The sequence below is a fragment of the Mus pahari genome, chromosome 2 (genome assembly GCF_900095145.1).
Source record: "Mus pahari chromosome 2, PAHARI_EIJ_v1.1, whole genome shotgun sequence".
In the NCBI taxonomy this organism is placed as follows: Eukaryota; Metazoa; Chordata; class Mammalia; order Rodentia; family Muridae; genus Mus; species Mus pahari.
The window spans coordinates 144873720-144887829 of record NC_034591.1 but is presented as its reverse complement, the minus strand read 5'-3'; the positions used below and the strand labels follow the sequence as shown (position 1 = coordinate 144887829).

The 14110-nt window shown below is 36.0% G+C and overlaps 1 pseudogene; it reads left to right on the top strand.

Moving 5' to 3' along the window:
- The first annotated feature begins 4076 nt into the window (after positions 1 to 4076).
- Positions 4077 to 12520, top strand: LOC110316924 (annotated as a pseudogene).
- Positions 12521 to 14110: the final 1590 nt, after the last annotated feature.

The following is a 14110-nucleotide window of genomic DNA, read 5'->3' as shown; positions in this document are numbered from 1 at the left end:
CAGGGATGAGTCTGGAGGTTTGTCTGACACACCAGAGGATATAAGGAGTTGGGTGCCTGAGTCTTACTCTTCTGGGGTTTTTACTGAGCTGAGCATGGAAACTCTTCTGCCCAAGATGATATGAATCATGCATGTGAAGACTGACACCCTACTTCCTTGAGCTGATGGAGAAATAAACAATTAACCACTTTCCATCATGTTGGTTTGACACAGAAGTCAGTTGAAGGCTATTCTGTGTAGCCAACCACATTTGTTACCACAAGTACCCCAGCAGCTTTTGTTTGCTGGAGTCCAGAAAGGCACAGTTCATTGTATTTACTAGTACTAATATGAAAGTCAGCTTTGTGGGCAGTTCAGGGCCCCAAACTACTGATCTAGTTCATGTTGAACTATGATGTTTGAGAATTGCCTGACCCTTAACATCTGAAAGTTTTAAAATGCCTCTTTGAGAACCACTTTGACAGAACCTCCCTCTTTTAAAGCCAATATTTGTCTTGACTCCCCCAATCACTCCATTTACATTGATTTAGCTGCATCCTGCTATCATTCTTCCATGTTCTGATTACATATTCTACCATAAATCTCTATGTCTTCCTTATTAGTCTTTCACATTTTATTTATCTATTCATTAGTTTTTATCTAGAAGGTGACTTTAACAGCCTTTAGCATTATTGCATCCAATTTCATTTGCACTTTTATTTTAAGATTGATTAAGCTAGTTGGACATAAAATGCTTAAACACAACTCTCCTTAAAGATAAGAAAATGTTGGTATAGAAAAGAGTTTAGTAATGGAAGCATTCTAAGAAGCACTGAAATGCATTGATATTTGAAGTACAAGTACCTGTGAATGAGTGTGTCTGTTTGTGTACACGTGAGTGTGTGTGTGTTTGCATATGTATGTGCATGTGAGTATTTATGTATCACGGTGTGTTAATGTAACTATGTGTATGTGTCTGTGTATGTGAGTGTGTTTATGTGTCTGTGTCTGTATGTTTTTGAGTGTATATATGTGTGTATACATTTTGATAACAGGAAATACTTTTAGAGACCATGTTTTGATAATATATACTGTAACAATAATATTATGTTTTACCTATAGTAAATAATATTTGTCAAATATTTAGCTCCATAATTTGTTAGATGTTTTAGAATACTTTACATTTATTTATTTATTTGATTATTAAAACAGCAAGAACTAAAATACAACTTCTTGTCTTTGGCTGTTTGCCACATATTTTAGGTATTTATATGTAATTTATATGCATATAATTCATGCATATCATTTATTTATCATATTCTAGGTATATATTCTATGTATCAGATGATTTGGTAATACTAAAAATTATAAATGTAAGAATAGATAACTTTAAAAACAGAGAAGCAGTGTATTACTACAATTACTTACATGCTAAATTTAAAACCAATTTTCTCTTTGCTGTTAGGGGGTTGGAGGGTTGGTAAGAGGGCTTGGTGTTTTTTCAGAACCCAAGTTTAGTTTTCAGTAACCAAGTCAAATGGCTTAGAACTTTCCATAACTCCTGCTCTGCAGATCCAATATTCTCTTCTGGCCTTCTTGGGAAGGTACATATACATGCAGCATACATTGTCACAGACATGCACATACACATACACATGCTCATGAACAGATACATGTACATGCACATAAAAATAATTCTAATAAAAAGATACGCTGTCAAATATTCATTTGTTAAATGACACATATTAATTGTCACAGGCTGAGCTGAGCATCATGAAGCACAGTAATCAATACCTATGAGCTCAGAGCATGGATCATGAGGGTGCCTAAAGACCTGTGCCTGGCTTTAAGTGAACCTACCTGGAGAATTCTATAATGCTTCCTTATTATTGCTTATGTTGGAAACTGACTGCTAGAAAGAATCCCTTAATTCTTAGATGGGGAAGAAAAGAACACAAATTAAGTCAAAAGCAAATCTAACTTCAAAAAAAGCTAGGAATTTCTAAAACATTTCCTCTGAGTTAATTAGTAATCAAAGCTAGCTCAGTGTAGTCGGCATTACTATTCAATATAAGTAATTGGATTATCTGCACCTGCTCTGAGTGGTTGAAATTACTGGCTAGAACTTATATGCTCTCTGATGTTTCTGCTTTTCCAACAATGGGAAGCTGTTGCAGGTTTTTTTTTCAATTCTATAAAAAAGTGAAACTTAATCCAGAAAGGATATATAAGCACATACCTCTCCTACTTTTGACCATTTATAAAACTTAGCTGTTAATTAGTTCCCATATTCATCAATTTCTGAGATTTTTTTAAAGTCACTAACATCAAGATTTCAGGAAACAAATGTTTTCTGACACAGGTTTTGTTTCTTACTCTGAATTGACACCAAATTGGAAAATGTAATCCTGACTTCCCTGAGACTTTTGATATAGGAATGCAGACTGACATCATAGACTGTTCTCTACTATCATTACCCAGAGGCAGTGACACCTATCAGTAAGCCCCTCCCAATGTCACTGTGCAGGTAAAAGACTAGCAGAGCTAGCTCATCATAGGTCTCAGCTAGCTTCCAGACCATCCCTGCTGTCCAGCCGGTGAAAACCAAAAATAGACCCAGGGAACATCCGAGACTGTGAGTGTGGGATGGGCACTGTGCTCTCACACTGTCTGCAACAAAGGCATAAAGTGGAATGCCATAAGAAGCTGGCTAGGAAGTTTGGAGAGCTTTGAATTGTTGCCAGAGAGAACTGATCTGAGCCTGCACACTCATATCCAGTGTTAACTTCATCCCAGAGGTGAGGATAAGATTGGATCTAAATGATCATATATTTAAAAATTATTCACCATGTAATGTGCAGATGATTTTTAACTTTAACCAATAATTTTGAAAATACTTATTACTTTTGTAGACGTTCTAAATAGGTGTAAATTTACTCCACTGTGACTCTAATTTTTTCAAATTCCAGAAGAATCACATGGCTAGCTTGTGATGTGCTTTTAATAGTTTACGAATCATGCTTTCTCATAAATGTTAGCCTGATTGAGTCCTCAGAATCACCACAAGCTTTGGTTGTTGGGAAAGGTGCTTTTTCCACTTAAATCACTAAATAGCCCATATTTCACCAGTAATTTATTTTGAATTTATCCAAATGGTATTTTAAATATGACTTTTATGAAATCATGGCAATCAAGGCAAAGCTGTCAAGCAAATATCCCCCACTGTAGTTCTAACAACAAACACAGAAATAACATATCTCGCATTGTTTTTTAGATGGCTGAAGTAAACGGCAAGAATCCAAATCGTGTTCTACAAATCATACATCCAACAATCGACCTTCCTTAGTTTGTTTGGATATACATAAATTAAAAAATTAAAAAAAATCTAACTCATCTAAGCAAGTCTATAATGTATAAAATGGAAAATGAAGTCCACTTACTACAAAACTAATAAGTTAAGAAAATGAAAGGCTGTTTGGTATAATGGAATAATAAACTTTGTATAGGGCTTGCCTTTGCTAAAAAATGACTCTACACAAAATCTACTTCTTTTGCTATTGGGGCTAATGCAGAGATTAAGTGAGCAGACTTAATTTTTCAACATGATATATGAATCTAAGTATCTAGAGATAATTAATATAAATCGACTCCTAAATTTTAGCAACCAGTAGAATTACTTCACAATTGTCTAATAACTTGAGATATTTATGATAACTGTCACAGAACATTATTTGTGTTAAACTTCTGGTCTAAGGTGTCACAGAGAAAAATTTTAAACATAATTCATGTTCCTGAAGAATTTCACTTTTTCCAGATCATTCTTTTCACCCAGCTCTCTCTATTACTTCATGGTGTGTGTTCTCATTATCAGTTGGATTAATTATACCTTGTAAAGCAAAGATGAATATTAGTATATGAAATTCAACACAATTAGAGAATAGTCCATGACAGTTATTAGATATGCTATCTTAAGCTATTAGACAATTTTTGAAATAATTCTTTTGGTTGCTAAAATGTAGAAATAAATATACATTATCTGCAGATTCCTAGATTCATGTACTTGTAAATGTTTGCTGTGCTCCTTCTTGTAGCAGCTATCAGAAATGAATGAGGAAAGACTAACATATGCAGACCTGAAATTATCCCTGAAGAGTAAGAAGGACAAAAACCAGTCCACTCAGAAAAAGAGAGGCAACATTTTTCTACCTGACTTTGTGTGTGTGCAGAAAATATAATATCAAATATGACAAAGATGAACTCATATTATTCATGTTCATATATATTTGATGTGTCTCTTTCTCTTATTGAAAAAGATATTTATGGGTGAATAGCAAAGGAGAGGAGATCAAATAACAAACCTCATTCAAAAACATCTATTCTGCTCTAATCACAATGTTTTCTTGTTTCTTATGTATCCTGCCTATTGGTCTCATGCAGAATATCCATGACATGTAAGTGTTGTGATCCTGGGAACCATATGTCTTTGTCTTCTGATATCAAACACAGTCTTGGGATGTCTGTGTAATTATGATATATAAATATTTTATGGGAACAATGAGATAAGAGACATAATTGTAACTTCTAAACCTGTGTAGGTTTTGAAATTCTTTAGACATACTAGCAATTATGGGTATTGGTGATATTGATGATGGTGGTGATAAAGATTTTAGTGGCATCTGATATTTCTGCTTTTATGGTATATAAAAGAATATACTGCTATAATTACAAAGAAATGTGAGTAAATATAATGTAGTTTGATAAATATGCACATACATTTGTATATATATTTATATATAATATATATGTATATATAATGTATATATATATGAAATTTATATATAAACTCAATGTGTATAATTCAGTGTGCTTCTTAAATTGGATAGATTGTTCTTTCTTTTGTGTTTATAATTTGGGCCTTTTTTAGATTGACTTCCATTCACTCAAGAGTCACACAAGAGGTTGGAGAGATTATTCTTGCAGTTCTTTGGTTAAGAACACAGCTCTAGCAGGACCTTGGTTCAGTTCATAGCACCCACTTGGTCGCTCACAAGCATCCATAACTCTGATTTCAGGGTATTTAACTTCTGGCATCCAAGGGCACTAAGTGGACATTGTGTATATCCATACATTCAGGCAAAACATTCATACACATAAAATAGAATAAAAAATAAAAATTTAAATTCATACAAATGTTCAGTAAAAGACTCTGCTAAGCAGATTATATGCTGTAGGGAAAATGAGCAAGCCATTTTATAAACCATGATATGCATGTGCACTTCAAGTTCTCTGCTTCCTGCAGAATCACTGGAACCACAAGGGAGAATAAACCTGACCATAACATCACAATGTTATGAGCTTCACCTAGAAAGCTTCTGTATGAAGACAGTAATTTGTGATAAATAGTAAATAAGTAAGCATTAAGACATTTATAGAGAAGCCGATCTAAGTTGAGTGAGCAGCATGAAAGAGGAACAGATTTAGAGAATCATGGATAGAGAAAGAATAAGCTAAACATAAGCTTGGACACGCAAATTGCTTATTGCACCATGACAAGGAACTTTAGAGTTCATCTGGAAGCCAACTGAAATAAAAATAACTATCTGATGGTTATAAGTGAAGAGCAACATGACTCAAGTTACATGGGCTGATATGGCTTGGGTAAGAGAAGGCTCAGTAGACTGGAAATGAGTGGGAATGTGAAGGAGACTCTTTCAGGAGACAAATTAAGTGACCATGATTATCCAGGTTTGCATCATGATAGAAGTCATAAAGTCATACAGGGAACTATAGGAAAAATGAGTGAGCTATAGAGTAACTAGAGTGTACTTGGTCAAGTAAAGGAGGGACAAAATGTAATCAGCAATCCCATTTCATGTCAACCTCATACTCATGTATCTTCACAGGCAAAGTTTTAGGAAATGTTAGAGAAAACATGAGAACACTAAGCTATGGATGGTATGGCACACACACACACACACACACACACACACACACACATATATATATATATATATATATATATATATATATATATATATATATATATATATTGGCACATCATGAAGTTTAGGTTTGAGTGATTTCTTATTAGTTAGTTATTTTCAAGAGGTTCAAAGCATCAGCGCAAACGTGAGATTAAGATAAATATCTAGATTAGAACTATTGTGCTGAATTGTGCTCAATTAATACAGAAACTGCATGAAACCATGGTGAAAGGAGATGGAAGGCAGATCATGAAAATAGTTCTCAAAACCAAGGGGGACATTTGCCATGTTAGAAGACCAGAGGTCACAATGATGATCCTTAAGAAAAATAAACATTTAAAAAAAACAGGTGATGGTGGAAAAATGAAAACTTGACTAGTAGATAGTTGGAAATGCAGCTATTTAGCATCAGGCGGGGCATGCTGGCAGAAGTCACCTGACAGTCTACAGAGATGGGACTTTGATTAGGAGGAACACCATTAATGCTTGTTGCTGGTGTAGACTTGGTAGAACCATGTTGGAAACCAAACCAGATTGCAATGGGTGGAATGTGTTAAGGTTAGAAATTAGTGAGCATGGAGAATTGTATTATTTAAGCTATGGTATAGCAAGTGATAAAAGTATGTTTATTTACATGATTTATTGAATGGATTTGGATTTTTTGCAATAGTCGAAAAATAAACTACAGGGACATGTAACAATGTAGATGACTATTAGCATGATAATGTAAAATGAAGTAACAAACTAAGAGTAACTTTAAGAAATAATAGACTCTAAAAGTAGCTGTAAGCTGAATCAGGGGAATAATATCTAAATAAATACAAGAAATGATCAAGGTGCTATCTGGAACATCTGTGTTTTTAAGAGAAAAATCTAAATTAAACTATATAAACAAAGAAAAGTTCATGGAGCAATCATGAGCACCCTAAACACAAGGAATTCCAAACAATGAATTTTTCTGGATAACTATGAAAAAAAAATTACAACTGAGAGAACGGCTGTGTGACAAATCTTAGATAGATTTGGAAGATACTATGATTCACTCTTTTAAAGATTTATTATTTTTAATGATGTGCAGATGTATATTTGTATGTACAGATATATGCAAGTGAGCACAGTCTCTGGAGGCCAAGAGAAAGCCTCGGAGATGCGAAAACTGGAGTTTCAATCAGTTGTGAGATATCTATTTTGAGTACTGCGAACCAAAATTGGGTCATCTACAAGAGTAATACACATCCTTTTGTTGTAATTTTTTATTTTTTTACACTACATATTTTATTCCCCCCTCCCTCTGACTGTTCTACATTCCATACCACCTCTCCACCCCACTATCTCCACCAGAGTTTCTCCACCTCCCACCCCACCTGTCCTCTAAATTCCCTGGGGCCCCCAGTCGCCTGAGGGTTTTTGCATCACCTCTGAATGAACACAGACCTGGGAGTCTTCTACTGTAGGAGTGCTCCTTTTTCTCCACATCCTCACCATTATGTGTTGTCATCTGACATCTTCGCCATTCTGATTGGTATAAGGTAGAATCTCAGAATCCTTTTAATTTGCATTTCTCTAATCATTAAAGACTGAACACATCTTTAGGTGCTTCTCCACCACTCAAAATTCCACAGTTGTGAATTCTCGGTTTTGTTCTATACCCCATTTTTTGATTGGTTATTTGGGGTTTTGGTTGTTAGCTTCTTAAGCTCTTTGTATGTTTTGGATATTAGCTCTCTATTAGGTGTGGGGTTAGGGAAGACTTTTTTTTTTCCCCGATCTGTAGGTTCAATTTTGTCCTATTAATGATGTCCTCTCCCTTACAGAATCTTTCCAGCTTGATGAGGCACCATTTATCAATTCTTAATCTTAGAACATGAGCCACTGGTGTTCTGTTTAGGAAATTTCTCCCTGTAACAATGAGTTCAAGGCTCTTTCCTACTTTCTCTTCTATTAGATTCAGTGTATCCAGTTTTATGTTGAGATCCTTGATCCCCTGGGACTTGAGCTTTATGCAAGGTGACAAATTTGGGCTTATTTTCATTTTTCTACATACAGAGAGCCAGTTAAACCAGTACCATTTATTGAAGATGCTTTCTTTTTCCATTGTATATTTTATCATCTTTGTCAAAGATCAAGTGTCTGTAAGTGTGTGGTTTTATTTCTGGGCCTTTAGCTCTATTCTATTGATCAACCTGTCAGTCTCTGTGTGAATACCATGAAGTTTTAATCACTATTGCTCTGTAGTAAAGCTTGAGGTCAGCCGATTCCACAAGCCATTCTTTTATTGTTAATAATTGTTTTCACTATTCTGTGTATTTTTGGGTTTTTTTGGTTTTGTTTTTTGGTTTTTGGTTTTTTGCCTTTCCAGATGAATTTGAGATTTGCTCTTCCCATGTCTTTGAAGAATTGTGTTGAGATTATGATGAGCATTGCATTGAATCTGTAGATTGCCTTTGGTAGGATGGCCATTTTTACTATATTAATTCTGCCAATCCATGAGCATGGGATATCTATCCATTTTCTGAGATCTTCTTTGATTTCTTTCTTGAGAGCCTTGATGTTATTGTCATACAGGTCTTTCACTTGTTTGGTTAGAGTTTCCTCAAGCTATTTCATATTACTTGTGGCTATTACGCATCCTTAATCCTTCAGCTCTCTCAAAATCCCCAAGGTTATGATTTCTTACAGAGATTTTGGATTTCTTTGCACATGAAATATGTCTGCATGACTTTGTCTATCTCTATTATTTGAGTCCATTTTAAATTTAATATAAAGTCAGATTCATTAAACTACACGTGTAAATATTAAATTGACTAATAAACTACAGGGATTAAAATTAGTTTATACACTTTTTTCTTTTCAGTTGACCTTTGTTTTATTAATATGTTATAAATATTTTAAAATAGTGTGTTTCAAGTTATAAATATAGTTTAAAATATGTTTTATATTCTAGCACTTTAAAATATTTTATATTTTTCTTGCTGTACTTTAACACCATCTGTTTATAATCCCAATTAAGTAATTGTAACAAAGTGGTCAGTTATCACCATTTGTTTTTATAATCTCATAGTATGGACTTAGTTTTTCAGAGCACTTCAAGCTTCAAAATTCAATGTGAGAAAGATGCAAATGAAATTGCTATCTCTTCAATGGAAGTAGTAGAACCTTTAGGTTTACCACCTACTACAGGTATGCATTGGAACTTGAACGGAAAAGTGATATACTTATTGAAAAAATTTTATTGGTTATTTTGTTTATTTATATATGAATGTTATCACTTTTCTGTTTTCCTCTGAGACCCCCATCCCACACCTCTCTCTCTTCATCCATGAGGTGCTCCCCGACCCACCATACTGCCCTAGCATTCCACTATGCTAAAGCAGAAAATCTTCACAGGACCTATCCTTCTTCTGATGCCAGACAAGACCATCCTCTGCTATATATGCAGCTGGAGTCATGGGTTCCTCCATGTGCAGTTTTTTTAATTGATTTTTTAAGATTGATTGATTATATGGGTATACTGCAGCTGTCTTCAGACACACACTAGAAGAGTGCATCGGGTCCCATTACAGATGGTTGTGAGCAATATGGCTGCTGAGAATTGAACTCAGGAACTCTAGCAGAGCAGTCAGTTCCCTTAACTGTTGAGCCATCTCTCCAGCCCATAGTGGTTTAGCCCCTGGGAACTCTGGGTGGTCTGGTTGGATGACCTTGTTGTTCTTTCTATGCGGTTGCAAACCCCTTCAGCTCCTTCAGTCCTCCCCATAACTCCTCCATTATTGTCCCTCTGCTTAGTTCAATGGTAAGCTGCAAGCCTCCACATCTGTATGGGTAAGGCTCTGGCCAAGTCTCTCAAGAGACATCCATATCAGGCCACTGTCAGCAATCACTTGTTTGCACCAGCAATTATGTCTGTGTTTGGTGGCTGCATATGGGATGGATCCCAAGGTGGGACAGTCTCTGAATAATCTTTCCTTCAGTCTCTGCTCGACTCTTTGTCCCCATGTTTCCTTAGACAGGAGCAATTCTGGGTTACAATTTTGAGAAGGGTGGGTGACCGCATCCCTCAACTGGGGGCCATGCCTATCCTCTGGATGTGGTCTCTAGCATACTTTTAATAGCATTTATATTTCTGTCCCATTTCAAATTGTGATCTTAAAATTTTAAGTTGAAATTTGGCAGTATCTGTGCTTTGTTTATTTCCCCATATTGCAGTCATCTTTTCTGTAATATTTTCTTAAAACTATACTTTCACTGAAGAAGTTGCTATTGGTTGTCATTGTGATTTTATTGAGCATTCTATACTATTCTATACTGGGAGTGTATACTCTGGTTATATTTACCTAATATATAGCCTTCAGCTCAGTGTCACCTACATTACTCATTTTGATGGGACTATTCTTATAGATAGGAATGTGTAATGCTGGGATCTTTCTCCTTGAGAGGTTAAGATTTATCAGTGAAACTATAACAAAGTCCTCAGGTCTCTCAGAGACAGTTTCTGTATCCACAATATTCTTTCCTTAAAATTTGGCAGAAGAGGTATGCTCAGTGAAAACAGTTTCTCTGTGAAGTTGAATATAGAGCAAACAATGAAACACTAAAAGTTCATATCTTTAAAAGAGTCTGTGGATAATGGTTGCTTTTATTTAAAGGAAAAGGTTGCTACACATGTCAAGAAGGATGGTCTTGCTGTGGAGAAAAGTGCTACTCCTTTTCAGAAGAAGAAAAGACATGGGATACAAGTGATGAATCCTGCAGAGTCCTGGGTTCTCATCTCTCTAACACTGACAGCAGAGAGGAGCAGGTGTGTGTAGTGTGTTTCATAGTGTTGCACAAAAAGTATAAATAGTTGTGCTATGATAATAATCTTTGTTCCTCTACCTTCCTTTGCTACTTAACGAAATTACTTGTATATGTTGGTACAGAATTACCTGAAGAGAGATGAGCACAGATATTTAAAAAATACCCAGGAGAATTTTTTGTATCACAAGAAATAGACCTAGTGTAGGCATCAAGGAGTAATTATCAGTCATTTTATTTGTTTTGCCCCTTCAGTGTTAAGCTAGAGCAGATCATGAAAAGCTACCCAGAAAAGCTATCTTTGATGATACAAGTGGTCCAAAAAAGGTAACTTTTGTGTTCTACTCATTGCCATCAGTATTTCAAAACAATGTACTTCTAGGGTGGAACAGGAGTCTCTGTAACTGAATATAGAAAAAAATGGCATTTAAAGTAATGACAAAACAATAAAAGGTAGAATGAATCCCCAGAAATAATTTTTATTTTACTCATAACTCAGGATGACAAGAGTTTTTACTGTTCTTTGTGTACATATGCTATACTTGTTATTAGTTCCAAAGTTTATGAAAGAAAGGGTCACTCTAGGTGGTTCTGCAGACTTATTTCCAACAATTCCAGTTAGCCACTAGTTTCCAATTTTATCTTCACTTTAAAAATGTCTCTACTAATGTCCTATGTAGGATACTTAAAACACCATGCTCATTAACATAACTATTTTATTAAAATGGGTTTATTTTAGCAATTATTGCTTTAATATCAAGTGATGTGCCATAACAGCTACAGTCAATTATGCTTTTAATTTAATATAGTAATTTTCTTTACATCCTAATTGCAGCTTCTTCTCCCTCCTTTGCTTCCAGTTCCTCTTTTTCCCCTCCCCACCACTCTAAGAGAAATGGAGGTATCCTATGCATATATATCAACCTGTCTTTCAAGTTGCAGTAGGACTAGGCACATCCTCTCCTATTGAGCAAGACAAAGCAGCACAGTTAGGGCAAAGGGACCCACAGGCAGGTAACAAAGTCAGAGATGAGACAATTCCTGTTCCTACTGCTAGAGGTCCCACGTGAAGACCAAGCTGCACACCTGTTACGTATATGTATAGGGCCTAGGCCTGAAACATGCATGTTCTCTGGTTTGAAATTCCCTTTCTGAGAAGCCCTATGGACACAGTAGAAATATTAAATAATAGGGTATATAAATTTTTAAATAATTTCCCAGTACTCTTCAATGTAATATCAATAACATTAGTAAGTATATTCCTCTGGTCATACCAACCACGGAACTTCTCTTGTTATTTATATCTCACTTGAGGTGATTAATTGGAAATCATAAGACTAAAACTTTAACTTGACTGCCTTGATTGCTATGGGTATATCTGTGTTTACTGATCTGTATATGCCTGCAACATGTATTTTTTTTTCAATTTTTCCTATTGAGCACATTTTTTAATGCTGATTTACATAACTTTATTATACTTTAAATATCTACAAGGATCTCCAAATCTGAGGCTTCTTTTAACACTTTCTAAAGTATCTTTTGATACTGAGAAATTCTAAACTTAGTACAACTGGACTTGAATCTGATGTATATTATCTCTGATGATATTAGTGATTATTACTAGGAATACTAAAATTCTAATTTTCTCACAGAACTTTATTAAGTCACAATTGTATTCTAGCTATTGGGTTGAATTAAATACAAATGGAGATCAGTTCCAGTGGGAACACCATAAGGATGTAAAACTTTCTTAGGATTTGTAAGTTATTATTTCATATACTTAATTAATAGCTGATTTATATTTAATAGCCTAAAGGAAGAACCTTGTGACTTAGACCATACCTTTAGTTCACTATTACTATATGTAGAAACTTATGCAATATTAAGGCCCAATTAAAAAGACTTGTACATGTCACTTTTATTTCCTCAGATGAAGGGAGGAGATGAGAGCCATGCACAGGGTGAGGAAGTACATGGCTTGGGCAGAGCACAAAGCATTTCATTTCTTTCTCTGTTCTAGCTATCCTTAGACCCAGGCCTGGACACTTCAAGCCTCTGTGCAATCATACTCTTCCAAGCTGGCTGACTCCATCCAACATGGATTAAAACAATGACTTCACGAAATTGGCAGACAAATGGATGGAACTTGAAAATATCAACCTGAGTGAGGTAACTCAGTCACAAAAGAATATACATGGTATGTAAACACTAACAAGCGGATATTAGCCCAAAAGTATGAACTACAAAAGTTCTATTCACAGACCATATGAAGCTTAAGAAGAAGGAAGACCAAAATGCGAATGCTTCAGTTCTTCTTAGAAGGAGGAAGAAAATACTCATGAGAAAAAAATATAGAGACAAATTGTGAAGCAGAGACTAAAGGAAAGGCCATCCAGAGACTGCCCCACGTGAGGATCCATTCCATATACAGCCACCAAACCTGGATGCTACGGTGGATGCCAGAGAGTGCTTGTTGGTGGAAGCCTGGTATGACTCTATTCTGAGAGGCTCTGCAAGCGCCTGATAAATACTGAGGTGGGTGCTTGCAGTCGACCATTGGACTGAGAGTGGGGATTCCAGATGGAAGAGTTGGAGAAGAGACTGAAGGAGATGAGAGGGTTTGAAGCCCCATGAAGGGAGCAACATTGTCAACTGGTCAGACCCCCCCATAGTTCCCAAGAACTGGACCACATACCAAAGAATAAACACTAAGGGACCCATGGTGCTGGTCATGTGTGTGGCAGAGGATGGTGTTGTTGGATATTAGTGGGAGAAGTGGCCCTTGGGCCTGATTGTATTCAATGCACCAGTGTAGAAGAATGTCAGGGTGGTGGGAAGACAGGAGTGGGTAGATGGGTGGAGGAGCTCCCTCACAGAGTCAGGGGTAGGGGGCATGGGTTAGGGGATTTCCAAAGGGGAGACCTGGAAAGGGGAAAATTTTGAATTGTAAATAAAAAATATCCAATAAAAATAAAATACAAAAACGGCCATGGTTTATATTCAATCACATGTATATTTTTGAGATGGGATCTTTCTTTTTTTTAATTTTTTATTATTATTTTCTTTATTTACATTTCAAATGCTATCCCGAAAATTCCCTATACCCGCCCCCCCAATCCCTGCTCCCCTACCCACCCACTCCCACTACTTGGCCCAGGCCTTGCCTTGTGCTGGGTCATATAAAGTTTGCAAGACCAAGGGGCCTCTCTTCCCAGTGATGGCCGATTAGGCCATCTTCTGCTACATATGCAGCTAGAGACACAAGCTCAGGGGGTACTTGTTAGTTCATATTGTTGTTCCACCTACAGGGTTGCAGCCCCCTTCAGCTCCTTGGGTACTTTCTCTAGCTCCTC